The 26,842-nt window shown below is 46.1% G+C and overlaps 1 long non-coding RNA gene across 1 annotated transcript in view; it reads right to left on the reverse strand.

Moving 5' to 3' along the window:
- The window catches only part of LOC138453244 (uncharacterized), a 214,954-nt gene that overhangs the window by 57,173 nt on the left and 130,939 nt on the right, over positions 1-26,842 (reverse strand). The window contains exon 3 of the long non-coding RNA XR_011260381.1: positions 14,239-14,426. This is a non-coding gene — a long non-coding RNA (uncharacterized lncRNA). The remainder of the gene's footprint in view (positions 1-14,238; positions 14,427-26,842) is intronic.

Genomic DNA, 26,842 nt, shown 5'->3' on the forward strand with positions numbered 1-26,842 from the left:
CAAAGAATAATATAAATCTGCCCATAGGGATGATCCCATTGAACCAGGAGAAGGGAGTCATTCTCCTGGAACTATTTATGTTGATGTTGTTTGTTAGTGGTCTGTCTAGAGTAGGCTAATTTGGACAGAGGACGGACACTTTGAGTTTGACAACCCCCATGATGACGAGCACCCAAGTTATTCTTTAGTTAGGTAGGGTAAACCCTTTAGAAATAGGGAGAGACAGGCCTTTTTCATTATTATTTAAATAAAGATTCTAGTAAAAATGCCACCCCTTTGTCCGACTCCTTACTTAGACACACCACAATAGTAAAGGATATACCTTTGATTTGCCTTTTAGCCTTTTAGCCTTCATAGCTTAAATTTGGTGCTATGCTCCCAGATCCCTTTAGGGTTGTCAGATCAAAAACTATCTGAATCTGCATATGCCTAAAAAGTAGATCTCATACAGTAGCAGCATTCAGAAAGAGAGCATGCACAATGCTTTACTACAGCAGCTCTTGAAATTGGCGGCAACCCCAATTGCAGGCTCATCAGGTAGAATGCCAACGATTGGAGTCTGTAATTTAGCCAGTCTAGATGCATGTTTGCATTTGAAACCTATTATGATCTTGAAATGCAAGATGCAACATGGTAATCCTTGGTTCAATGCAGTCTAAGCACTACAAAACGAAAAATAAATAAAACAAAGAAGGGCTATGGAGGCATACATGAACCCCCTTGTGAGAAACCTGAGGGTATCCTCACACCTACTACCCTTTGATCCTCTTCTCCGGTGGCCAAGGAAAGGCCATCACTTTTGAATCCTGACCCTGGGGTCTGGGGATGCGAGGGAGGATCACCTGGGTGGAGGGTCCTTGGGGATTGGCGAGAGGATATCCGCAGGCGAGACATGGCATCCTCCTTTTCCAAATGAGAACCAACAGCACCCTTACCCTGCCTGTATAGGCTGTTGTAAACCCTTTCCTCTCATTTCCTGTCATTCATTCCACTGTAATACTGGGAAGAGGAAGAGAAAACCAGGAGTAATGCAGACTAACAGATCCTTTCACCATTATAACACTCAGACGAGGAAGAGGCCTACAAGTCATGTCCAGAGTGCTTCACTAATTGTGGTCAGGCAATAGGGGCGGAAGACTCACACCTGCAACGTGTTAAACGGTTGCAGGTGCATAAAAGGGGGAGCCAGAGAGACCATAGGGAGACCAGCAGGGAGGCCTGCAGAGGAAGAAATCCTGCTGAGTATGAGGCAGCCGAGGGTGGTCCTGTCAGGAAACCAGGACGCTGGCAACAACTGGAAGGAACTGTGGCACCAGGAAGGGCTGTGTAAAGGCCACAGTATTGGGAGCCTCACTGGTCAGTGCCTGTGGGCCGGAGAAGAAATCCAATCATTGCAAGTCACCAGCATCATCCGCAGGACATGAGCGAAACTGCCGGCAAACCAGAGACCAGAGAGAGAGAGAGAGAGAGAGAGAGAGAGAGAGAGAGAGAAAGAGAGAGAGAGACAAAGAGAGAGCGAGAGAGAGAGAGAGAGAGAGAGAGAGAGAGAGAGAGAGAGAGAGAGGAGTGAACAGTGAGTGGGGCTCGCCGTCCACTGAGGACGTGCTTGCGGAGTAGAGCAGGAGGTGACAGCTGCCCGGAGGAGAAGCTGGAGAGCGGTGAATGAAGAAAAGGGATCACTCGAACCGGGGCACTCCTGCGGCTGTTATTTGGCAAAAGGGAATGCTGAATGTACGAGAACAAATTTGCAAGATACAGTCAACCAAAGTAAATGGTTTTGATGATTACTACAAAGTGTGAGTAAATAAGAACTGGAAACTATTGAATACCGAACTGAATGAGAGCTTTTGATGAGCATATGAAAGCTTTTAATAAACCAATTTGTAAACGACAAGTTGGTGTAAAGAACGATTGCCATATATTGCAAGTTACGAGCGAATCGGATAAAATGCAATTTAAAGCAAGTATGGAACATTGCTAATGCGTGTGAGAGCAACGTGGTGAAGGGGAAAAGAACACCAAGAATTGAACTGTATAACAAAACTCATGGCGGCAAAGTCCAGAGACTGGCAAGGAGTGAGACACGTTGTGGCAAAGCTAAAAGGCTGTCAAAGAGAAAGCCAAGTGAGTGTGAACCAGAGCAAAGTTGCAGCTACAGAAGAACCTGTGTGGGCAAGAAAGCCTAGGGTAACCGGTTGTGTGACCTGTAATGGGTGGACCGTATGGTCCACTGCACCCAGACTGGGTATAGCCTAACTCTAAAATATACAGTAAGTAATTACAAGTGCCTGAAAGACATTGCTGAATTGAAGCAGAAGAAAGCAATCTGTATGAACTATCAATAACCAGAAGGAGTATAAAGTTGACCTGGAACTGGTTTTGAATATTGAGAGACTAAGCTTAAGTACAAGTTGGCAAGCAGAGCAAGCTGGTGTCTTGGAGAAGGAGAATCCTAAGACCCATTTTGAACTGTGTTGTTTTCTTGGGGAAAGGAACCCTAAAATCTCGTTTTGGAACTGTGTTGTCTTCTTGGTGCAGGGATCGCTGAGATTCCTTTTTGAGACTCTGTGGAACTATCCTGCACTTGGGCAAGGGGAGATGGAAAGTAAGCCCAGTGCTGGAAGAAGCTCAGAACTTTATTTGGAACACTATTTCTTTTGATGCTGACATCCCTAAACATTGTTTAGATTTAGTTGTGAGGGCAAGTATAGCTTTTGGATACAGACAGCATTTTAATTTGAAATTGATGGGCCTCATTACGACCCTGGCGCTAAGTGTTTAACGGTACCGTAAAAGGCTGTGGCGCCGTTAAACACTTAGCGCCTTACTACGAGGTCCCTTTCCGTGACCCGACCTTAACGGCTGGTCTACACCAGCAATTTGCGGTACCGTACTTAGCGCCTTCCCCATTCCCATAGAGCCCTATGGGGCGAAAATGGGAACGGGGAAGGGCCATGGTTCAATGGGGAATTACCGCCCTGCCAACCTTGGAATGGGGTGGTAATTCCCCATTGAACCATGGCGGACCCGTTACAACACCGGCACCAACCATGGTGCTAATAGCGCCATTGTTTAGCGCCGGTGTTGTAATGAGGGCCACTAACTCTGACTATCCTTAGTTTCTTTAGGCAGGGAAATCCCACATTAGCATAGAGCAAGTTAGGCCATCAACCATCCTGACATTTAAGTTAATAAACCATTATTGTTTGAACTTTGAATCTGTTGTCTGTGTCTTGCTACATGATGCCTTCACAGCCTCCAAAAGAAAATTATTTGAGCGACTGCAGCGACTATAACAAACTAATGGGTAACACTAAAAGCTTTATTACGCAAATTATATCAACAATTCAGGTGTTACACAAAAATATTTCTTAAGGCCTGTCTAGATTAAGGAAATTTGACAGAAAAAAATGCAAGCATTTCTCCAGCACAGACACGTTGTGAGTCAATGCATAGTTTTTAACATGATGGAAGTATGCCAATATATGATGAAATTCGTTATAAATAGACATTGGGTGTCATTTTCCAAGTACTCTCCATTTAATTCTCATCATTCGTACTTCAGAGTGCAAATGTGAGGTGTAAATTGGAGTCAAAATTGGAACAGTACTCAAGAGATCTGTGACATATTGGGATAGATTGTACCCATCAATCTGTCTGCATAAATAATCAGGTCTGATTTCACGTACATGCAGCCATCATTGTACCCAGCCATGAATCATCCCAGCTGCCTGCGATCACCTGGAACGATTTTGGATTAAATGATATTGTGAACCCTCACAAGACTGTAACATACTGTGACAAATCAAGGGAATTCATCCCTTCTCCCCAAGGGTGAGTGCCCCCTTTGAGTCTAGGGAGGTGAGCATGCACCGCAATACCCTACTTATGGGTAGAGGCAAGTGGGACCTCACCCGGAGAGACTCCCCCTTTGGGGCAAGGACTCCCGTTCTAATGAGGAACTCACTAAAGCTGGCCATACTGTAGCTTGCATGGGATGCTCAGAAGGATAAGAGGATATAAAATATCAAGACTGGGACAAAGTAACACCTAGTCGATGCCATTATTTTGTGAGAAAAGAGCATATCCCTTTAAATAAAAATGACCAATCTACTGGAGCGAAGAGGTTGATTATGAGCCCTCCACGAGAAGGCAAGGAGAAGAAGAGAGAGACAAGCTCGTACATAGCCTTGGGGATCTCCTACGATACAAAGTACCTGAGGAAGACGGAAACCCTGAAGCCGGCACATTTCGAAACTCGCCTGAGAATGCTGTTTGGGAGATGCCCACGATACTGCAAACTCAAATGGACAGAAACCAGCAAGGAAGAAGCCTGGTAGAAGGTGGAAAGGAAATCACGAATGAGGAGCCATGGTAGATAGTCTATCCACATCGCCTAGACCGCCGCCAACATAGAGTCTCTAGGTGTCCGGTCGCATAATGAAGTCCCGGGACACTACAAAGAAGCAAGTTAAGGTGTAAAGAGAAAGACCAGCGAAACAAAGCAAACAGGGGTCTGTGTAAGGAAGGCATGGTATCAAACAGTAAGACAGACACAAGTGATCATAGTTCAAGGGTATTTATTGAACTTCAGTTGGGTTTTGAAAAACGATCATCTAATCCTAAATCTAAAGATGGGAGCAAGCTACCACCATCAGATAATAATAACGCAGTCCTAATCGAGTCTGTCAAATAAAAGGGCCTATACAAATAAACCTATTGCCAATCCTTACTTCTAAATACAAATAATGTGTCAAACAATGTTAAGCAAAGGAAAAGTGTTCAAGAAATGATATGTCAGGATATTCAAGCAGTTGGCTTCCCTTCCCCACATTTTCAGCACAGAAAAGGCAGCACACTCGAGCTTAGCACACTCTCTGGTTTCTCTAGCACGACGATGCAGTTAAAAACTTCAACATCAGGGCCTTCTGTGCCAAAGTCTCTTCGCCATTCAAAGTCTCTTATTTCAGAGGGCCTGATGGGACACGACAAACATTAAAGTTCCCTCCACTGGGTTCAGAACCACTTTAACACAAAACCTTCAATTGGTCTCCCTCCGATGATTCGGACCAGATTTATCTATTTTTCCAAAATGTCTCTACTTCATCAAAATCCAAGACTTTTGGGTGTGCGCAGGATTTTGCTTGACCCGTCGTAGGACCACTTTGATTCACAATTCTTTCTTCATCAAATACAAAAGATTTGCAAATGTCTTTCCAAAATAATGGGCAAGAGTTCTTTCTCTTAAACAAAATTAATCATAGTTCACCTTTTAACTAGGGGTGCCCTCCCTTGAGCCTTCCTGGTGAAAGACCTTCGAAATGGCACAGATTTTACCCCAGACCATGCCTGACCACTTCAACAGTATTCAATTAACACTTTCTCAATGCATTCTGGTCTTCGCAGTTCGTACTTTGTCATTAATTCAATTTCATATGCAGTTCTCACACTTTGTCCTTTTGGTTTCACTCAATCGGTTTTGAACCTTTGTGACACTTTTACAATTCTTTGGGCTCCCCTCAGTGGGGCGCAAGCCTTCTTTGTAACACTGTAAATGCTTTCAGGCTCCCCTCAATCGGGCGCAAGCCTTCCTTGTAACACTTTAAAATCTTTAAAAAAAAACAGACTTTTGTTCTGTAGATAACTCATCGGCTGTATCTTTCAAGAATTTCTCTTCTGTTTTAGCAAACCTCCTCAACTGAGTCATTCACCAGGAAGGTAACAAATAGTTTGTTAAGGACTTGAGTAAGGAAAACTCCCTCTTCGTACTTCCAGCTGCTCCTGCAAAGTGTAACCTTTTCGCCAGGCTCTCTGGTAAGTGCTCAGCCACTCCCATAGCCTCCTGAATCCACTTCTGGATCTGCTGCAGCCTTGGATGAATTGTTCCTTCTTGTCCCCAGTCTTGCTTTCTGAGAGCTTGGGATTTGGGTAGGGATCCTCTGTCAGACTCAGCCTTGAAGCCTCCCTCCCGGTTTCTGAAGAGCAGCCGTCCTCTCTCTGTCAGCAGCTTCCCTTTTACACCTGGGAGTGGGTAATTGGCTGCAGGTGTTTGGTTAGGGTTGGGTCTGCCTGACTTTGCCTGGCCTCATTAGTGGGACAATATGGAGGAATCCCATAGGAAGTCATGGCCCTGTTATTTCTATGAGTGATCTTCCTCAGCTCAGTAGAGTGAGTAGAGTGAGCTGGGCAAGAATTATAGGAGTTGTAGTGTCTTATTAATTTGGAGGGTATAGAGTTTTGGGAAGTGTCAAGAAAAGGAGGTCTTTTTCTTAAAGGTTTAGAGGAGAGGTGGTCTTTTCCATTATTAGCAATATGACCATAAAAGGGGAAAGTAGGATTGTGGGACTGGTAGTTTCGCATGCCATGTGTGGGCGTAAGGCAATGGAAGGTGTCTAATGACAAAGGCCCTTTCTTTAACCGTGTCCCTAAAGGTAAGATTTGCTTGTCTTTCTTTAAGTGTATCCTAGTTGAATTGTCCAGCGAGGGACGAGACTGAGGTGGGAGAGAGTTAATACAAGAGCAGCCTATGAAGGCTGAGGGAATATCGGGTAAGGAAGTTGGATCCAATGGATAGCTCAGGGGCAGCATGCTGCCTTGGAAACAAGACAACACGAAGCAACGCAGGTTCGATCCCCGGTTCCGCACTTCGAAACCTCTGGGTATTAAGCGTGTTATAAATAACCTATGATATCATATCATAACATAACAGGGGAGGGGGAATACCATGTCTCATCATTGGGTGTTCCATCCCCACTCCTCAAGGATCCCTCACCCAGGTGATATGATATGATGTGGCATTCACAGCACACCTGTACACAAGTGCTCTAGGTGATCCTCCATCGCTTGTCTGCCCCCACGGTCGGGATCCAAAAGCGATGGCCTTCCCCTGACCACCTGAATAAAGGATCCCGGAGCATTGGACAGTGAACAACCTCTGGTTTTTCACATCTGTGATCCGAAGAGAGGTGCCCGATCGACAAAGCTCCCAAGGACATCAACTGTCAGGAACAAAGGTAACGGGAAAGGACGGGAAGCACAGGAGGCACTGAGGGAATTTTTATACTGCACATACAACTCGTCTCAGTGAAAATTATGAAACAAAGTTCACCGGAAAACATATTACCTTAAATCCTACTGTCACTAGAGAAGGAACCATTGAAAAGCTAAATAAAGCAGGAGAAAAGACGTGGGATGAAATACCCTGCGAAAAGGGGAAAGTAAATACCTTACACAAGAAGAGTATAATGTGAGAGCGAGAACAAAGTGCAGACCAAAGTTTGAGAGAACTAAGCCATTGAACTATTTACCAAGAGAAGTAGCCCAAATGAAGGGGATATGCAATTGTCTATGAGGGAAAACGCACCAGAACAGCAATACTTTAACGAATTACACTACCAGCAACGATGAGAGATATGAATCATGTGAGAAAATCTCAAAAGAGATTCCTAAAGAGAAAGGAAGATTTAACAATGCAGTTGATCGACTAAAGAGACTGATCTGCGAAGTCACAAGAGATTATTTGCGAATTCAATACAAACAAGGAACACATATATTGGTAGTAGGAGTACTCTCAGAAGAAGGGAGTCATTATCCTGATTTAAGTTTGTTTTCATAGTGGTAGGGTCAGATAGGGTTGTTCTGGATAACAGACTTGTTTATTTGGACATTCACGACTGACGAGCAAGCACCTTGGTTAGTAACATAGGTAGGGAACACCCATAGTAATAGGGAAATATAGGCCTTTTTACATTACTTTAATAAAATACTGTGTATCATGTCATCTAAGAGACTGTGTCCTTCTGACTCGCCACAATACCTAACATGTCACATTATTAATGTGGTTTTACTACAAGAAACAGACTTCTCGAGGGATGGGCACTCCAGGTTTAGGTAGTGCTGGGGTGGGGTGTGACCAAATGGTACATTGTTTGACAAGTGTCAGTACATGGTGTGGGAAAACCTATGCAAAATAGCGTAGGTTGTGTACCCTGTAAGGCTTTCGTAGAGCCAAAGGGTAGATTTCTCATAGTGCATTGAAATCTCATGGGGGAACTGCATTGTTTTGGTGAAAGTGTGTGCACCTATTGTCCATACAGTGCAGTTTTGGGCCACTTTTCAAATGGGTTGCCCAAATTCAGTGATTATAAGATTATTATGAGAGGTGACATGAACACCACCATTGGTCTCATCAAGGATAGGGTATCCCCCACTATAAGACCGATGGGTATTGCTGCCATGGCCTTATTTCCACTAGCAGAGGAAATGATTGAAGTCTTTCGGCATGCCTTTTTATAACTACAAAGATAAAACACAGTTAACGGTCATTCTCCTTGCAATCAACAAAGAATCTGCTTCCAGGTTTTCATCATGCATTCTTCTGGCAGATATTTGAATGGCCACTAATAAACTTAATCTGAAAGCTACAGAACAGTGCTTATGGTTGTGGCAGCAGCATCAGGTGCTCACCCAGACATGACACCTTTTGACCAAAGGACTGGTTATTTGCACCCAACCAGTGTCTAAAGTAACAATTTTAGGCTGTATAATTTTTTATTTTTATTTTATTTTACTTGTTACAATTTACCAAAAAACTTCACAAGAAAGAAAAAGAAAAAGAGAATGTGATGTAATTCTCAACTCCAACTATCCCATTACTTCACCTGCCAGATTACATCAAAAGTACAGAATGGTCGTAGACAAATCTTTTCGAATCCCAACCAACGGCGTGGTTCCACCTTGTACTCTTAGAGCTTCAAGTTCATAAAGAACTGGGAGACCGCTATTACGTAACTGATGTTATCTCCCTCAATCAGGCGGTCCTACCAGTCCTCCTCATCGCACGTTCTTGACTCCTTGAGTACATGACCCAAATGCGCCATTCTCAGCCTTAATAGGGAGCTACAAACTAGAAGTAAATGTCGAAGTGTCTCTGGTTGCGTCGTGTTTTTGCAAAATTGGCAACTATTGTCAGATGTTAGTTTCCTGATCATCCTGATCTCGTTCGTTGGCAAGGGATTCATTCGCACTCTTAAGAAGGTGCCACATAGCATCTTGCTTGGGAATTTTTTTAACTAATTCGGTAGATCATTTAAGCCCCTCGTGGCAAGTGGCTTATCAATTTGTTTCTTTGATCCAGAGATGTGGTCTGTATACAGTCGTATTCCTGCAGTTTTTGTTTTACTTCATTCGGGTTCCGAATGAGTTCTTCCTCAGAGCTGTTTATTTCCACAGGGGTTTTTTGATGTTCTTTCATCCAACACATCAGAATTTTACTTTTCTGTTCTTCAATTTCCGTGTGTATGATGGACATTACGTTCGGGCAGGTGGTAGTCATGGACTTCCTATATAACATTAATGAGTTTCTGGCAACCATTGATTCCAATGATTGCAGACAGAGTTCCTGGCGTATGGTCTTTGCTGGTGTCGATTGCGGTAAATTCAAAGTATGTTTCCAAAACAAACCTTCTAGTCATTTCCAGAAATCTTGCGGAATCATCAGTAGTGTGTCTGCACCGTAGATCAAAGACAGGACCACCTTCCCTTTATGAAATTGAATCAAGGGAATTGCTATAAATCGGCCAAATCTTCTGTCGATTATTTTTGCTTGATTTGCCAATGTTTTTGCCTTTTCCCAAATGTGGAGTTGCATGGGAGACTCTTGTTTGTTATTACTGAGGATTACCCCCAGATATTTGAATTGTATCACTTGTTCTATTTTCTCACCTTCCAGGATCCAACTAAAATTCTCAATGCGGGTAGTTTGTTTCTCCATGGTCATAACTTTGGTTTTGGCCTTGTCGATCTCTAAGTTATTCTTCTTTATATATAACGCCAGTTCATTTAATTGGCGTTGAAGACCAATCAGAGTATAATCCATTAAAATAAGGTCATCCGCATAGAGTAAACTTGGGATCTTAACCTTCCCTGCTGTAGGTGGGAAAGAACGAAACTCCTGGCCGCTTTCTTAATGTCCCAAAGATATGAATTAAACAGTGTTGATGCAAGAGGGCACCCTTGCTTCACTCCTCTTGCCATTGGAATTAATTCAGATAGCATCCCCCCTTGATTTAACACACTCTGATAGTAGTGCCTTGATGAAGGGCTCTAATAGGCCCTAAGATGTTTTCAGGGCAATCTCTCGATATTAGTTTTTCCCAGAGTGTTTCACGGTTGACCTGGTCAAAGGCCTGGACAAGGTCAATAAAAGCAAGATAGATCTTTATTTCCTTCTTGAATCTTACTTTTTAGGGTGGTTAATAAGAGAATGTTAGGTGCAGTTCCCCCATCTTTCACGAACCCTGATTGTAGAGGGTCCTTGTGTCCCGATTTCCTGGACCATTTTTGAATTTTTTCTAACAGCAATGAGCCAAACACTTTCCCGACTACATCTAATGGTGCAATTGGTCGGTAGTTCTTAGGTTGGTCTCTAGGCTGTATAATGGACATGTCACTTAAGCTAGCCCCCAGGTTGCAGCAACAATTAGGTGTGTTTTAACACACTGCCACCTTAAGAAGAATGTTCTCTTTCATTTCCTTCGACCAACAAGAATAGGCAATTCTCATTCTTGCATTGTTCAGGATAGATTATGCAAATAATATCTAGCATGCTTTAATATTTGTTAAAAAGCAACAACACCTGCCAAAAGCAGCTGCCTGCACACTGCTGCATCGGAAGTGGTGTGTTCGTGTTACCCCGAATCTGCCCTCTTTGTACTGGTTCCAGGTCCAGCAAAGAGAAGGATTTACCTCTATCTGTACAGTGCATCAAGCCATGCATGCTGTATTTCTAATTTATACATTCTGAATGTACAACTTACATGGCTGTTGTGCTCCGCATCAAAGATACTTCACATCCCTACATTCAGGTAATCAAAGATCGGGGATCACTGATTCTCTGCCCTCAAGTTCTGAAATAGCCAACCCCCTCCGGCTGCAACCAATTGAGGACCATATGGGTTGCAGTAATACCTCTGAAGATCTTTCTATTCTCCAGATAATTCTGGACCCAGTGATTTTTGTATTAGGAGCAGGTTTTGTCTAACCATCTGTTGATGATCTTCCAGCACTGGGAACCCACGCTGTCATCAGCTGCTTGTGCTTTAAAAACCCCATTAATAAAGCAGAGGTACCTTGTTGTCCAACCTATTGAAGCAACATTTTTTAAACCATTCCTGATAGTGTTCAAAACTGACCAAATGGTTGAATTGAATGGAGGACTTCTGCCATGGAGAGTGTTTGCAGATGCTAACAATGAACTGCTCCTTCCCCTTGTAAGGGATTTCAATTGGTATGGCAACAGTGCGCTTTTTCCTTGGACTCATGAGGTGCAGATGTGGAATCTGTGCTACCACAGGGAGCAGGCGGTGCAGAAGATGTCGGGCGGGATGGGTTTACTAGGTGCCTATGTTCAGTATACAGAGGAATGGCACCTATGGCAGAAGCTGTCATGGGCAACGCTGTCAAAGGAATAAGTGTTATATGGTATTCAACAGTTAATTTGGGTGCTCAGGGTGCCTAGGAGGGGGGGTTCTGAGGAATGGCTAAAAGTGCTAAAAGTATGGGGGGACAGTCTGGGTACCTCTGGCAGTGATATTTGAGGGTGCTTGGGTGAAAGACATGGAAGGTTTGGCTGGAAGTCATGTGTTCGTCCAGTGTATATCAATAGTGGTGCCCATTGCTATGGTCTACTGTATTTGAGGCTTAAGGGGCCTGTTTCACCCTCATTCTCTAAAACCTGTGGGGAGGAAGATTAGGAGTCAGTGTAAGGGGTTCCACGGGTAAGTTATCTGAGCCTGATATTGTGAGCCACGTGACATTAAAATGCTGGTACAACGCTTCATTGACATGCACTGTAGTGAAGAAATAACTTTCCTGGGCACAGCTGCCTCTGAGTGCAATCATGCAGTTATTTTATCTGGATGCTTGTAGATCCCTGATAGGAAACAGTACACATATACGTGCACATATGTACTTAATATATTGGGGAAAACAGAACATTTGGCCTCATTACGACCCAGGCGGTAAGTTACCGCCTGGGCCGTGACTTTACCACCATGGCGTAAACGTAGTTTACGCCATGGTGGTTGGCGGACTTACCGCCCCATTCCGACCTTGGCGGGGCGGTAAGTCCCCAATCCCCATTTACCCTTCCCCATTCCCATTTTTGCCCCATAGGGCATAATGGGAGTGGGGAAGGCGTTAATTACGCCACCGTAAATTACGGTGGCGTAATTAACTCCATGGTCCCTTAGCGCCATGGATTTTAACACCTGCTAAAAGCAGGTGTTAAGTCCGCCATGGCGCTAAGGGACCTCGTACTCAGGCGGTAAGGGTCGGCGCTGTTAACGGCGCCGTAAAACCCTTACCGCCTGGGTCGTAATGAGGCTGATTGTCTAGATAAAAGATTTTTAATTGCAATGCCAACTAATGTACTGTGATTGATCATGACTTCCAGTGTCCTGTTGCGCGCCTTTCTTTCTTTTTCTCACCGGAATACATTATACGCAGACCATCCATGCCATTCATGCTCAGTCTTTTCAAAATGCTCCCATCAGTGCACACATTCCTATATACCCATAACACAAACCACCTGCAAACAGACCCGCATACTGTGCCCTTGCACTTCCAAACAGCACGCATCAACATAGTTTGCACTTTCCCACCCTGTGACCCGCGCATGCGCCAGTGCACCTGGTGACCAAGCAAGCAAATGGCAGTATGAATCCGTGAAATTGAAGAGAAAAAAAACATTACCAGTGAATGCCTTGATTTGGAAATCTTGGCCAGATATCAAGATATAACCCTCTAGCTGTTTTTTAGCCAGTCTTTGCACCGTGTATGCTGGTTTTATGTGATGTAAAGTGGTCCTTCAGAGCGCAATATCTGGTGTTTGGGCAGCCTCTTGGTGCATGGTTCAGCTAGAAAAGTGGAAGGGGCAGGAGGGGCAGTGGGAGGAGAGTATTATGAAGGCCTTCATGAGGGCAGCCAGTAAATACCCAATTTCTTGGTGCCTATATTTTTCTAGGCGGTTTACGGTGGTGACTCTTGGGTATCTACATTTCCAGAGAGACTACAAGTTCGATTTGCTACCAGCGTAGATACACAGGGCTACTCTCTGGTCTGGAAGAGAGGTTTTATGAATAGCTGGTGTATAGGTCTTGCACATTCATGCAAAGTGAGCTCTGCATGGCTCCTCTGCAGTTAGTGAGGTGGTGGGGATGCGAACAGGTGTTAGGCTGGAGTGTGCATGGAGAATCCTAAATAGAGTGAAAGGTGGGAAGAAGAAAAGGGACGCAGGTTAGTGGGGGTGGGGAACAGATATTTTCAGATATTTGGGGACGATATTTGTCAGTTCTGGGGAACAGAAATCTTCCTTGACAGTTCTGGGGAACTTGGCTTAACTCTCCTTGGTTTCCTTTTTATGATAATTGTGCCATAGTCATTTGAGTTTGGCCCAGTTTACTTATCCCTGCCTTCTGAGCGATGGTGGTGAGTGTTTGGAACTCTGTGTTAATAGGTGAGAGTAAACTGGTATGGTTCAGCCAATGAGCGTGTCTTATAGTGGGGTTGTGACAGAATGGAGGACTCCAAATCCTGGGTCTAATGTGGAAGTGGCTTGACTAGGGCCAGACAAATTGCTATGCTAAAGGCACCTGATCGGTTGTGTGGATTTCTTGTGTCTATTAAGGAGGGCACTGTGTTGATTTCTCCTGTCTATAATGAAGAATACTTGGGCAACATCAACCTAGTTGAGTCCAGCATGAGGAGCTCTCGTCTTTGTACCAATGTGCTTGGGGAGTTTATTCTGCTATTTTGTTTTCAAAGGTCTGGTGAACAGCTAAAGTTTAGGGTTTGAAGGTCAGACGGTCTTCCAAGGTACAGAGTCAGCTGGGTCTGGTCTTCTATAGGTTGGTTGCTAGGAATGAGGAGAAGGAGAGGACCCTTCTTGGCATTTCGAGTTATAGTGTTGGACTGTTATTAGAGTGACTGTTACAGCCATGCTGCTGGATCATAGCATTCGGACAGGCACATACTACATGCATTTCTTTGTTGAGAATTATGTAATTCTACATACATCTACATTCATCTCCTTGCTTATGCATATCTTTAAAAAAAAGTAAATACCTATTGTTTGCCTTCCATGATAATATTGAAACGCCCAAAATAATGTTGTAATGTGAAGGTAGCAACACTTTAAATGCTTCTTTGTTAGTCAGATGTGTGATATTGTTAACCTACCTTGAGATCAATGCAGTCATCAGTTTGTTTATACTAAACATGCAATGTAGGTCAGCCGTCAGATTGCAGCATGGTGTCTGGCAGCTGGCTCTCAACATCTGCCAGACGTTTCACATGTACACACATGTTCAATCAGCCTCCTTAATGCTGGACTGTAAATGGAACTTTGCACAATGAGACTCTGTTTTCTGTAAGGAAAAATACATATTGGAATGTGAACAAATAATTCCTGTCCGCATAATAAATTATTTGGGCAATTTTAATATGGACATGGAAGACAGTCTCTGCAGAGAGCTATGATTTTGGGATCGAGGCCAATCAGTGTCAATTTGTCTCACGTGGTCCTTCCTACTGTGACAATGTCCCCTGTCTCTATCTTGGAGTAGAGGGTTTAGTGGTCATAGGGGCCATCCCCCCACCACATGATGCTGGGCTCAAGGTCAGTGTGGGGAGTTTCCCCTGGCCTACCCTACCATTCCCCACTTTTTTGCAGAGGCTCATCACATTGAGTAGTAACATGCCCCTGTCCTTTCACCAGGAGCCCCAAGCAGTGGCAGAGCCAGGGAGATGGCTGCCCCCCGTTGCTCCCCCATAGCGTCCAGTGCGCCCTCCAGCCTCCCACTGGCGCCCTGTTAGTCCCCCTCCCCGGCACCAAAAGCTGCACACACTACTGTGTCCAAGCATGGATAGTATGTCAAACTCAACTACCCTAGTGGGACAACCATACACAAAGGCTATATGATATAAGTAATTTATAACACGCGTGTACACAAATGTTTCTAGACACAACAAGACAAGGAAGGGAGGGCAGAAGGAGGACAAAACAACGATCTTACTAGGCATTGTGTCATTCAAATAGCTCAAGTCTCGGGGGTGGGAGGAAGAGAAGTGCCAGGTGGGAGCGAGAGGAGAGAGTGCAAAGTAACTAGTAAGTGCAGCCGGAAGGTGGCTCATAAGTGCAGAGAGTCAAGGGACTGCAGGGTTGCAGATACAGTCCTTAAATGGTTGTGTGGCCTGGAGGCAGTACAAGGGCAACAGGTCATGCAGGAGCCTGGTCCCGTAAGTTTAGTGGGTGGCCAGGTAACCAGTATGCGCAGCAGACAGGGACATCAGCAAGGGAGAGGGAGAGAGAGAAAGCGGAAGCAGAAAGGAAGGTCTTGAGTTGCTTCCGGAACCATAAGTGGTCCTGCTGAGGTTTGAGAGAAGCGGGACGGCTGTTCCAGAGGGAGGCTCCAGTCGAGGACAGAGATCTACCCCCCACTCTCTGCCTGGAGAAGAGTTGGAGGGGGGGATGAGCAGAGGGCTTCAGAAAGAAGGTGCTTTGGAAGAGAAAGTTGGATGTAGTGTGGTCCCCAGGCCCAGAAAGCCTTGTGGACGATGCAGAAGGTCTTGAACTTGACCCTCGCAGCCACAGGGAGCCAGTGAAGAGATATCAGGGCTGGAGAGATACGATCCCTGTGCTTGTGCCCAAGGACAAGTCTTGCAGTCCTGTTCTGGATAAGTTGTAGAGGGCGAAGAGAAGAGGCAGGCAGATTTAGAAAGAGGCTGTTGCAGTAGTCCAGCCTAGAGAGGACCAGGACTCTGGAGATAGTGAGCTTCTGGGGGAAAGTGCGAAAAGGAAGAATACCTCTGAGGAGGTGCAGATGATTGTGTGACTTGTTAGAGACGTCAGAGATGTGAGGAGAGAATGTTGCCTATGGTAGGCACAGGACCCAATCACCCATGATATGTGTTTGCATGTCATTCACAAATCCTGATAGTAAGCATGGAAGGTTTGTCGTCCTGCCAGCAAAGGTAAGACTTCATCAGAAGCAGTAGAATGTTGGAAACACAGGTCCTACTGCAAGGATACCTCTCCCCATATGCACACAGCATCGCATCAAGAGACTTTTAGATTTCTGATTATTGTATGCGGCTGAGCAATACCATGATGTTAAGCTCTGCTGTATCAGCCCCACTTCCAGTGTTAGTGAAATGGGATTCCAAGATGGCAGCCAGCCTTAATCAAGGCTCAGACAGCATCTCTACGCCGAGAAAAGGCAGTGACACTTAGGTCTCAGACAAGCTGCAAATTATTACTTCTTAACTAATCCTGTTCTAAGCCTGAAAACGTAAAGGTGGTTAGGCGAAGACCATCCCTAGGGGTCGAGTCAGCCCACTATATAAGACGCATACTTGCTAACAGTAGTGTTGCTGTTCAGAAGCAGGGGAGGGCTTTGGAGAGAGGGCCGGAGAAAAGAGAAGGTGATTGAAGTGGATCAGGAGGGAGGTGGTTAGAGGGAGGAGGCCAGAGGGCAGGCAAGGTGGAGGGAGATGATGAAGAGTAAGTAGGTGGTGAGTAGGAACATCTACTGGAGTGAGGTGGATAGAGGGAGAGGCAAATGAAGAGAGGAAAGAAGGGGGAATAACAAGGAGTTTGGAGGTGACATTAAGAGAGAGTAGGCAGATTGTATTCAGGAGGAGGTTGGGATGGCATTAACAGAGGAGAGTGTATTCAGGAGGAGGTTTGAGAGAGAAGTGTGTCCAGAAGGACATTGGAGGAGATATCATGGGATGCTGGAGGAGAGTGAACAGGGGAGCTTGGATTTGACTTTGGAGGGTGGAAGAAGTGTAGAACAGAAATATTTGTAGGAGTTGAGGACGAGACAGAGAGGACTACCAGAGAGAAGCTTTGGGTGCTTTGACAAAGCCCCCTGCCTTATTCTGGGAAATAAATTCTAGAGAGGTGGCTAGGTGGTCAGGGATTTCCCTGAGCTAGTGGGGTTACTGGACCTTTTAGGGTATTTGCCAGGAAGCCTGTTCCTCATGTGGGACAATTGACCCACTCCCTAAAAAGGAGCTCAACAAGATACATGCCTGAATTCACCAGAAGTTATAACAATTCTAAACCACTCACAACAATCAATGCGGTTCCTGCTGTAGGTGTGGCTCAGCTGCAATTCACGGATTCCAGCAGGCATTCACAGACTCATATTGTTTTAATTTTGAATTTTTATTTTTTAGAGTGCAGACCAAACTCAAGCGCATTGGAGCACTGTATAGGGTGTTGGTAGCCAGCGTTTGGGCTGGCATCTTTTAATAGTAGCTGTCATGGTCCCCCACTCCCGATGGTCTCCTGCTCCTTAAGGGCCAGGCAGCATAGACTGTGGTGGCTGCCGTGGTGCTTGGGGCAGCAAACACGCCTGAGTTTGCCAAGGACTACAATTCCCAACAAACCCGGTACTTCACGCACGTGACGTGTCACATGTTTTTTCTCCCAGCGCTACCCACAAGAGGCTGCATTTAAGCAATGCAATGCGGGCATCGCTCCTTAACCATGGCGTTATGCCTGGAAAGCAGCTATTCCTGTATCCTGATTTTGTTTCCTCCCGGCTCCAGACCTCGTTGACTCTCACTTTTTGGACTCTGATCTTGCTTTGCTGTTTCTGGTGCTCATTTCCTTTGGACAGATCTCCTGGCTCCTCCTGAGCTCGGCTTCTGTGTGTCTCAAACTGCTCCTTCTTCATCCCTGTTGGTTGTGACTTTTTGGGTTTATATATTGGATTCTCCTCCTGGTTTTTCTATGGACTCCTGTATCTTCACCCTGGATTGCTTTTTGCTTTTTCTTTTCTTTGTTTTTTGTTTTGTTCATTGGAATTGAACTTGGCTCTTTTTTATTTCTTTGGATTTCTTTGGGTATCTTTTGTTCTTGTCCTTCTGTGATCAACAGCCCAGAGACTTCCTTTGGGACTTCCTGCATACTGGAACTGGATGCTTTGTCCTGCAACTAGATTGTGCCCTCGTGCCGTACGAGTCAGGTTTCCTTCACCAAGAAGACTTTGTTGGAACTCTCTGGAAACATCTTCTCCCTCTGGTTATCTTGGACTCTCTGGACTAATTTAGGCAGGAGCTTAAAAGTAAGTTCATCATCTACATCTACATCACAGTGGGTAGGAGTTGGGTACTGTCTGAGGGAGGTGTGGTCTATACTGTTTAAGGTTTAGAAGGAATACTGGTGTATTGTATTTGTTTTCTTCCCCTTCTGTAGCGCTGCTGGTTGCTCCTGCCTTTTCACCCGAGCCGCTGTTCTCTACAGTATGTGCTCTCGGGAGGAAAGTCTCCCTGTGAAAGGAGACCCCATTTGTCATATGAGACTGGGGTTATCCGAGTTGGGCAGGATCCTGACAGTAGCACAGTGCTGTAAGTTGCAAGCCAATGTTGTAAACGAGTTCCAGAGGCTGGGTGCGCAATAAGAGAGGGATTGGTTGTGGGTCCTCTCTTTGCCGATGAGTTGTGATTCGAGCCAGGTGGTCGATTTGCTGTGCAAGGAGTATTTGCCACTCGATATGTGGACCTTAGCCACCAGGTAACTAGTGTTTTACTCATGACTGCTTTGTATATGATACATGCAGCTCTGAACAGTATCATGGCATAGAGAGGAATCCAATGCAGTTTGCGTAGGAGAGGGGTGATTTGGTCAAATTTCTGCACACCAATAATAAGACGTGCTGCAGCATGGGACCACTTTTAGGGGAGCCAAGTGAGCGGCTGTGAGCCCCATCTGGAGGGCATTTCCCCCTTTGATTTGTGAGACCACAAGGGCCTGCACTGTGGTCCAGAAGTCCTGCAAAGGGATAAAGGATTCGATTTTGCGAAGGATGGCGATTTGGGGCCAGGTCATTTGGGCCTTCTTGGTTATATGTTTCTGGAAGGACAAGATGCTGTCAATTTTGCTGAATCTTAGAGTTTCAGATCAAATCCTTCTAGGCGCAAATCATTGAGCCATTGCTGGGCAAGTTGTTTAGCCGGGGGACCAATGAGGACGATTACGGTCTTGGATGGGTTAAGTTTGAGGTAGGCAGTCGACATCCAGGACTGGATGATGGCTAGGTAATTGAGGAGATGACTGATGACCTGTTGGCATTTTACTCTCATGTATAACTGAGTATCGTCCACATATTGGTGGATGTCTATATCAGGATCTTTGAGGAGTGTGCGGGTTTGGTACATGGGCTTTACTTCATCAAAGAGGGATTTACTCCTGTTAGAGGCTGGTGCAATGATGGTGGAGTAGTAAGCAGCTTTGGCCTCTAATCAGAATCCTACGGTTGGCACCAAGAGATTTGAGGTGTGTATGATCTTCAGGGTTAGGGTTTTTGTGCCACCAAAAGATATAGGCAGCATGTAGACAAATAATTCAAGGTGGATGACCGGCTTTCACTAAACATGAGGGATGAAAGAAACTCCATAGTGATCAATCACACAACACTAATAAGGATGTATATGTGCAGACCATACCATCCAGACAGGCCCTAAGGGAGGACACATTACAATATAAAAGGGACATTTCACTATACGAAGGGGCCATTGAGATAGCTATTGTCCTATCTTAATGGAAGTTTCTAAATTGATTTTGTGTCATGCTCTTTTAACTCATGACTAGAAGCGGACTACCTATTGCACAAAATGCTGGAAAAAGAGGCACTGAAAATGCTGCAGAAATAAGCTGCAAAAGGTAGGAGGGAGACAGGAGAAGGTGGCATGAGAGCGACATCAGGAAGTGGTAGGAAGAAAACAGCAGGAGCTTGCAGAAAGGAAACATTTGGAGGTAGGAGTTTAGAGGCATTAGGAGGTGGTATGCAGGGGTTTTCAGGTGGCAGTATGAGGAAGACATCAGGAGGTGGTAGGAGAAAGACATCAGCAGGTGGTTGCAAAAGTATATAAGTAGGTATCAGGAGGGGGATGTCAGGAGGTAAAAATAAGGATGTGGCAGGTAGAAGACATCCTGGGGAGGTTGGGAACCAAGAGGAAGCATCAAGCAAGATAGTAGCTAGCAAGAGCCGGAAGGAATGAGAGGGCACGCTATGCCCAAGCCAGAGAATGGGGTTGAACCAACAATGAAAGGGCGAACAGGCATGTGTCCATGTATTTTGAAGGATCAGAGGAGGTATAGAGAGGGTGTGCAGAGGGTAGAAGCCAGGACCCTCAGAGAGGAATGTGGTAAGGTGCTCTTAGGCTTCTGTGTAAAAACTGGGGCAGGCAAACTGGGCTGGCTAGGTCTGCAAGGTAAAAGACAAACATTCCAACTGCATCTGTGGCTCATGGCAAAGTGAAAGGATCAGAGGTGGATGTATCCCATCGTCAACAGGAGACAAGCCAGAGGACCTTTGTAGAAGGAAGCCCAGACACTGAGTGGTGGGCAGGTAACCTGGGATATTCGGAACTTTAGAAAGAAAGAAACCCTTGAACTTGAGGGATTCCTTCTCTTTGTTGGTTTGTAAGGGCAGATAACACCCTTTCCCCCAAGACAGCCACTCCAAATTTATTTTTAAATCGGTTTATTGGCATTTATGCACAAGCAATGTTGGATAATCACATTACAGTAGAAGTCAGCAAGCATCTCGCCTACCAGCTATATCTTTCCAGAATTAACAAACAAACAAACAAACAGATTAAACAACACAACCACCTTGCCATGCATGTCATCTTGGTTACATCGTTATCGCCTACTTTATCAGGCCTTGTGCGAAAATCAGCCACACAACTCCTGCATAGTGGGGCCCAGTAACAGAGTTGCTCATAGTCTGTGAATATAGAAGCTGGCAGCGAAACAGAGTGCATCACAACTCACAAGTCCTGTAGTACCTCGGCTACTGTTAGCTCATACAAGGTGGCATGTCATCTGAAGGGTGAAACATATCCCAAACCAACTGCTTCCATGAGTCGTAGGCACTCCCTGCAGTCGCTTCTGCGCACTGTACCGACTTGGCTCACACCCTAGTCTCTGCCTCAGCCCAGGTCTCAAATTCCCTAACCCATCGTGTATATTGCGGTCCCCCGGTTGACTTCCATGACATGGCAATGCATTGCTTAACAAGGATACACGCCAGGTCTATTAACCTAATTATGTGCTTATGTTTACTGTTCCTCAGTTATGCCCCCAACAGGCACTCTGCTGGTGCCAAGGAGTATCTAGTGACCTCAGAGCTCCTACATACTTGTTTCACCCGGGACCAGAGATCGTGCACCCTGCCACAGTACCAAAACATATGCACAAGGTTAACCCCATCCATCCGACACCTTGGGGCATGTGGGCCGTTTGCTCTTCTCAAATTCAGCCACATTACTAGGTGTCATATAGGTGCGGTATGGTACATTCAGTTGTATCAGTTTGAAGCAAGCATTCCTGGATTCATCTTTGGGGAACCTGGGAACGCGCTCCCAGTCGCGCTCCCCAATTTCCACTTCCAAGTCAGATTCCCAGCAAGCCGTTAATGAGGGACTCCTAGGGTTAGGTCTATCTGCTAGGGCACCATACAATCGGGACACCGGGCGCCAGCTGTCCTCAAGAGAGAACATCAAAACCAGTAGTGCTGTAGCCTCCAGTTCCTCAGGCCATCCTGTCCATTTGCGTCTAGCCACACCCACTATTCTCATGTAATACAGGAACTGCCCGTCAGGGAGCCCAATTTGCTCAGTAAGGGCATCTAGCTCTCTAAATTTGCCATCGACAAACAAATCTCCCCAGGTAGAGATCCCCAACCTTCCCAGCGTCTTGCCACTGGGAGTTCTTCCTTGTTCCTACATGCCATGGCCCCTATCGGGAGGTCAGGTGAGTAAGGGCAGGCCAATTTCATAACTTTTAGTGCTCTAAAACACACCGTCCTGCCAAGATTGATTAAAAATGGGATAGTGATCAGACAGTCCAATGGTAGCTATAATGCCTCTCTGAGATGCGCAGGGGCCACTAGTCGCTGTAACAATAACGACTCAGACGTGACCTCGCAAGAAGGCCATTTTGATACATAACTGAGTTGTGCCGTCAAATAATAACCTTCCAGGTTCGGAAGTTTCACACCGCCATCCCCATATGGCAAGCACAGAGTTACCAGGGCAACCTTATGACAGCCCGTGCCCCAAAGAACAACCCTGCACCATAGAGTCTAATAAGCAAATGAAGGAGGTGCTGATATAGTAATGGACATTGGCAAAGAAATACAAGAACCTAGGTAGAACAATCATCTTAACAATTGCAACCCTGCCCATTAATGAGAGTGGGAGCCTAGCCCAAAAGGACGTTGACTTCCTCAGCCCTGGTAATACACCAACTATATTGCGTGGGTGCATGCCATCCAGAGTGTGCATAATGTGTACCCGTAGGTATCGAAAGGTCTCCACCTCTGATAGGAGTCCCATTTTCGATAAGGCTTCAGGTGCGACCCTGCAGAGTCCGGCCAACAGGAAGATGCATGACTCCTCTCTGTTGAAGGCTATCTCAGACAATTTGGCAAAATTATCTAATACTTCCAAGAGTATTGGCAGGTTATTTTGTGGGTCCCTTAAATACAGCAGGACATCATCAACATACAGCGAAATGAAGTGTCTTGCGTCATTAACCCAAATACCCGCCTCCAAAGATTCTTGCCGCGAGTGGCTCCAAAGCCAGCACATACAGCATGGACGATAGTGGGCATCCGTGCCGTGTTCCCCTTTAAATGTCCCATGCTTCCGACACTTGCCTCCCAGATTTGACCCTGGCAGTCGGTGACGCATACAAAATCCTAACCCATCGCAGAAACTGTTCTCCAAACCCAAAACCCTGCAATGTTGCAAACAGCCATTCCCAATAAAGTGAATCAAAAGCTTTGATTGTGTCTAGTGATACCACAGTGCAATGTTCTGAACATTTGTTGGTCTGTGCTATGATGTGTTGCAGTGGGCGCAAATTCAGAGCTGTGCTCCGGCCAGGGATAAAGCCTGTCTCATCGCTATGAATCAGATCCTTAATCACTGTATGGAGCTGCGCTGCCAGAATTGTTGTCAATATTTTCATGTCGTACTTCAGCATCGCTACGGGCCTCTCCGATTCACGTTTATCTGTGGGTTTAGGGATTGGGACCACCAGGGTTTCCCGCATGCTCACAGAGAGTATACCGTTGGTATAGGCTTCTTCATAAATCTTGAGCAACACAGGGGCCAGGGTCGAGTTATATGATTTATAAAATTCAGGCGGTAGTCCGTCGCTCCCGGGGGCTTTACTTGTAGCAAGAGAGGCAATCACATTGCGCACTTCCTCAACAGTGATGGGCTGATCTAATGCTACCTGCTGTGTGCTCTCTAGCCTGGGAAGAGTAAACTCTGAGAAGGCTTCCACTAGGCTCTGATGAGAAACATGTTCCTCATGTCTGTACAGCTGAGAGTAGAACCCAGACAAATTGCTATTGATCTCGGACTGTGTCCTACATATGTTCCCCCCCTCGTCCTGCAGTGCAGTGGTCAAGTGTCTGGGGTGCTCCCTCTAACGCAGCCATGACAAAAGTCTCCCTGGCCTATCCCCCTCTGCGTGTGCTCTAGTCGTTTTTGTGACATAATCAAACCTGGACAACCTTTCCCACGCTGCAAGGCAGCGGTAATGGGTTTTCACCAGCTTCTCTTCATGCCGTTTACTTTTCCGACTCCGGGTCTCCAGATCACAAATCTCGTCCTGTAGAGTTTCCAATTCAGCCGTCAGCGTTTTTCTGATACCCCCCACGCTAGCTATCACCTCACCCCTGACCACCATCTTCAAAGTCTCCCAGACAGTGCCCCACTCCCATACACTACCCACATTATGTTCTAAGAACTCTGCCAGCATCTCCTGCAGCTTGTCTCTGAAGACCAGGTCAGTCAGCGCATCCGTCAGCATACGCCACATTGGGATGGGAGGTCACAGCCCCCCAAATTCCAAGCCACCATCAGAGGAGAGTGGTCTGATATTGTTCTCCCCAAGTATTCAGCCCCACACAAAGCAACCATCTGACTCTGCCCAACAGAAACGTACTCAATCCTGGTGTGCAAGGAGTGTGGTGTAGAGTAAAAGAATAAACACCTACCCTCAGGGTTTAGTTCTCTCCAAAGGTCTACCAGATCTAAGTTGGTTAGCGCCACGCTAAGTGCAGCAGATGCAGATGACAGCCCATCCTTAGGGGCCGAGGATCTATCGAGCATGGGGTCCGTGTACAATTAAAATTGCCTCCCCATAGGAAGAAGATCATCCTGTGGTGTGCAATCCAGGAGCTAATTTTATGTACGTGGGATGGGATACCATGATTCAGGAAGAAAGAGTTATCTATACACACCTCAGTGTTATCAATATAGCCCTGCAGGATAAGGTACCTCCCCTCCTTGTCGGCCTCCATTTCCAGTAACTGTAAGGGCAAGGTGTCAGTAATCCCCCTAGTGTATTTAGAGTACATACCCCCTTCCCCTTTTCCTCCCCAATGCTCACAGACCTTTCCCAGCTCCTGAGCAGTTAAGTGGGTGTCCTGAAGCAAGGCAATGGATTTCTTTTTATGAGACAAAAATGATTTCACCCTATTCCTACACAGGTATATGCCCAGTTCACGCACATTCCAGGTTAACACTTTAATGGGGGTCATATCCGCCCACCAGCCCGTACTCAATTGCATCACCACCCCATGTCCCGACTCTGACAGACCTGGGATCCCACGTCCACCCCACTTCCCCTGCAACCCGTGCCCATCCAGCCAGGCAAACCTGAAAGCAAGCTTTAGAACCTGTAACACACCAAACCAACCAATATACATCCGCCCAGTTACAGCACAGTTCATGCAGTGCTCAGGTGTACCCGCACCGTTCAGGCCTATCCAGACCTTCCAGTGTCGGGTGATGGGAGCTAGCAACAGGTCGCCCACTTATGCATAGGGGATCCAAAAAGTCCATTGGTGTGCATTCAAATGGCACCCTCATCCTGCTTCAAAATATTCAATCAGGCAGACATATATTTGTGCGACAAACATAGCACAATAAGAGTTTCGTAGTAGGTGCGTCTTACTTCAGGGCAATCCACTGGGCATAAGCACTGATCTCTACATTTCTCAACCCCCCCACCCAGTAGGAGTCAACAACAGGCAAGATGCCTTCATGTCCAGGTGTTGCAGTCTCCTGCACACTGTGACCCCATTCAGCCTTAGCTCCAAACAGATCAGGTGTTAGGTTCATCACCACTTGCCAGGTTGTTGTGTTCCAGCCACATATTAGCAGCTGCGGAGGTCTCAAGAAATTGCGGCCCTGCCTTGTAAAAGATTTTGAGCCTGGCAGGATATATTAGTATGTATTTAATATTCAGGTGCCGTATACTCACCTTGACCGGTATGAAGGAGTTCCTGGCCCTTTGAACCGCCGGTGGGTAGTCAGGGTAGATAGCGATTTTAGCGTTATCACTCAGGATCTCCCCACCCTCACGGGAATGTTTCAGTATTACCTCCCTATCCTGGAAGTTCAGAATCTTTGCAATGAGGGGTCTGGTTTCTAAGTCCGGCAGCGGCCATTTCTGCAGTGAGTGGTGGGCGTGCTCAACTGCAAAACCTTGCTACAGGCTCCCAGGGCCAATTTCCTGTTGTAGTAGGGTCTCTACATATTGAGTGGGGTCTGATCCTTCCAAACCTTCTGGAAGCCCCAGCAGCCGTATGTTGTTACGTCTGGCCCTCCCATCAGCATCTTCAGCTCGCATTTCCAAGGCGTTGTTCCTTCTTTCCAGGTCTCAATCCTGAGTCTCCGGGTCTTTAGTAGAATTCTTTGTCTCCTTCACCTCCATCTTCACCATCATAACCCTTTCAGCCAGCTGTAGCACAACCTGTCGCAGCAGTTGAATGTCCACCTTATCCTCGTCGATTTTTGTTTCCAGAGAGGATATCTCAGTGCTGCAATTGCAGCCAGTACCAGGTCTTCTTGCGAGCCTGCACCAGGTATATTTGCCTCAGCCTGTGCTGCCGTTATACTCTGCAATGATTTGCGGGTTTTACTCACACTGGCAAACAAGTCCATGATTGAGGTTTTCCCTTTGCCTTTGGTTTGGGACATTATTCCAAGTAAGATCAAAGCCAGGTTCCAGAAGTAATCCACGCGCACAATCAGCAGTTGCCGTTATCACTGGAACCCGGGGTAGTAAGGTTACACAGTGCAGGTTCCATTTCCTACCAGGACAGTCATAAGCGCTATTCCTGGCCCAACCCAGTCAGCGCAGTTCTGAGCGGCCACCGCTCATTCTAAGGTACTCTGCCCCAGTCAGCGTGTTATAAGCTGGCAAGGCAGCAGTTAAATCATAGCCTCTACAATGTGCCACACTTTCGTACCCATCCAAAGGTGATAACTTGCACGGGATAGTAGTTTCAAATCCGGGCACACAGAATCCGCCCCCAAGCCAGCTGCCCAGCACACACAGCTGTAGATCTCGTCTTCCCAGTACCAGCGGCTACTCCAGTTGTAGGTGCTAAATCCAGGTCTCCAGTGCACCAGTATGTGCCAGTTATGAAGCTCAGTGCAGTTTCCGCAGTGCAGCCGCTTGCATTACGCATGCATAACATCAGGAGGCCACTACGTAGGGCTTGGGTAATCACAGCAGAAGCACCACTCTTCAAATGCCTGCTCTCCCCTCTGACTGTGCTAACAAATGTCCACCAGGGCCATCAGATTCAAAGACAGTCTTTGCTTGCGAACCCAGCACTCTTCGCGTGCGTTCCCTGTGGACCAACCAGTAACACTGTGTAAGCTGCCGGGACCTTTGTCTCCACCTTACCGTGCTCCTCTTACTCTGCACAGGACCTGGTCTGAAATTCGATGTCCC

The sequence above is a fragment of the Ambystoma mexicanum genome, chromosome 4p (genome assembly GCF_040938575.1).
Source record: "Ambystoma mexicanum isolate Mex_15411 chromosome 4p, UKY_AmexF1_1, whole genome shotgun sequence".
Taxonomy (NCBI): Eukaryota; Metazoa; Chordata; class Amphibia; order Caudata; family Ambystomatidae; genus Ambystoma; species Ambystoma mexicanum.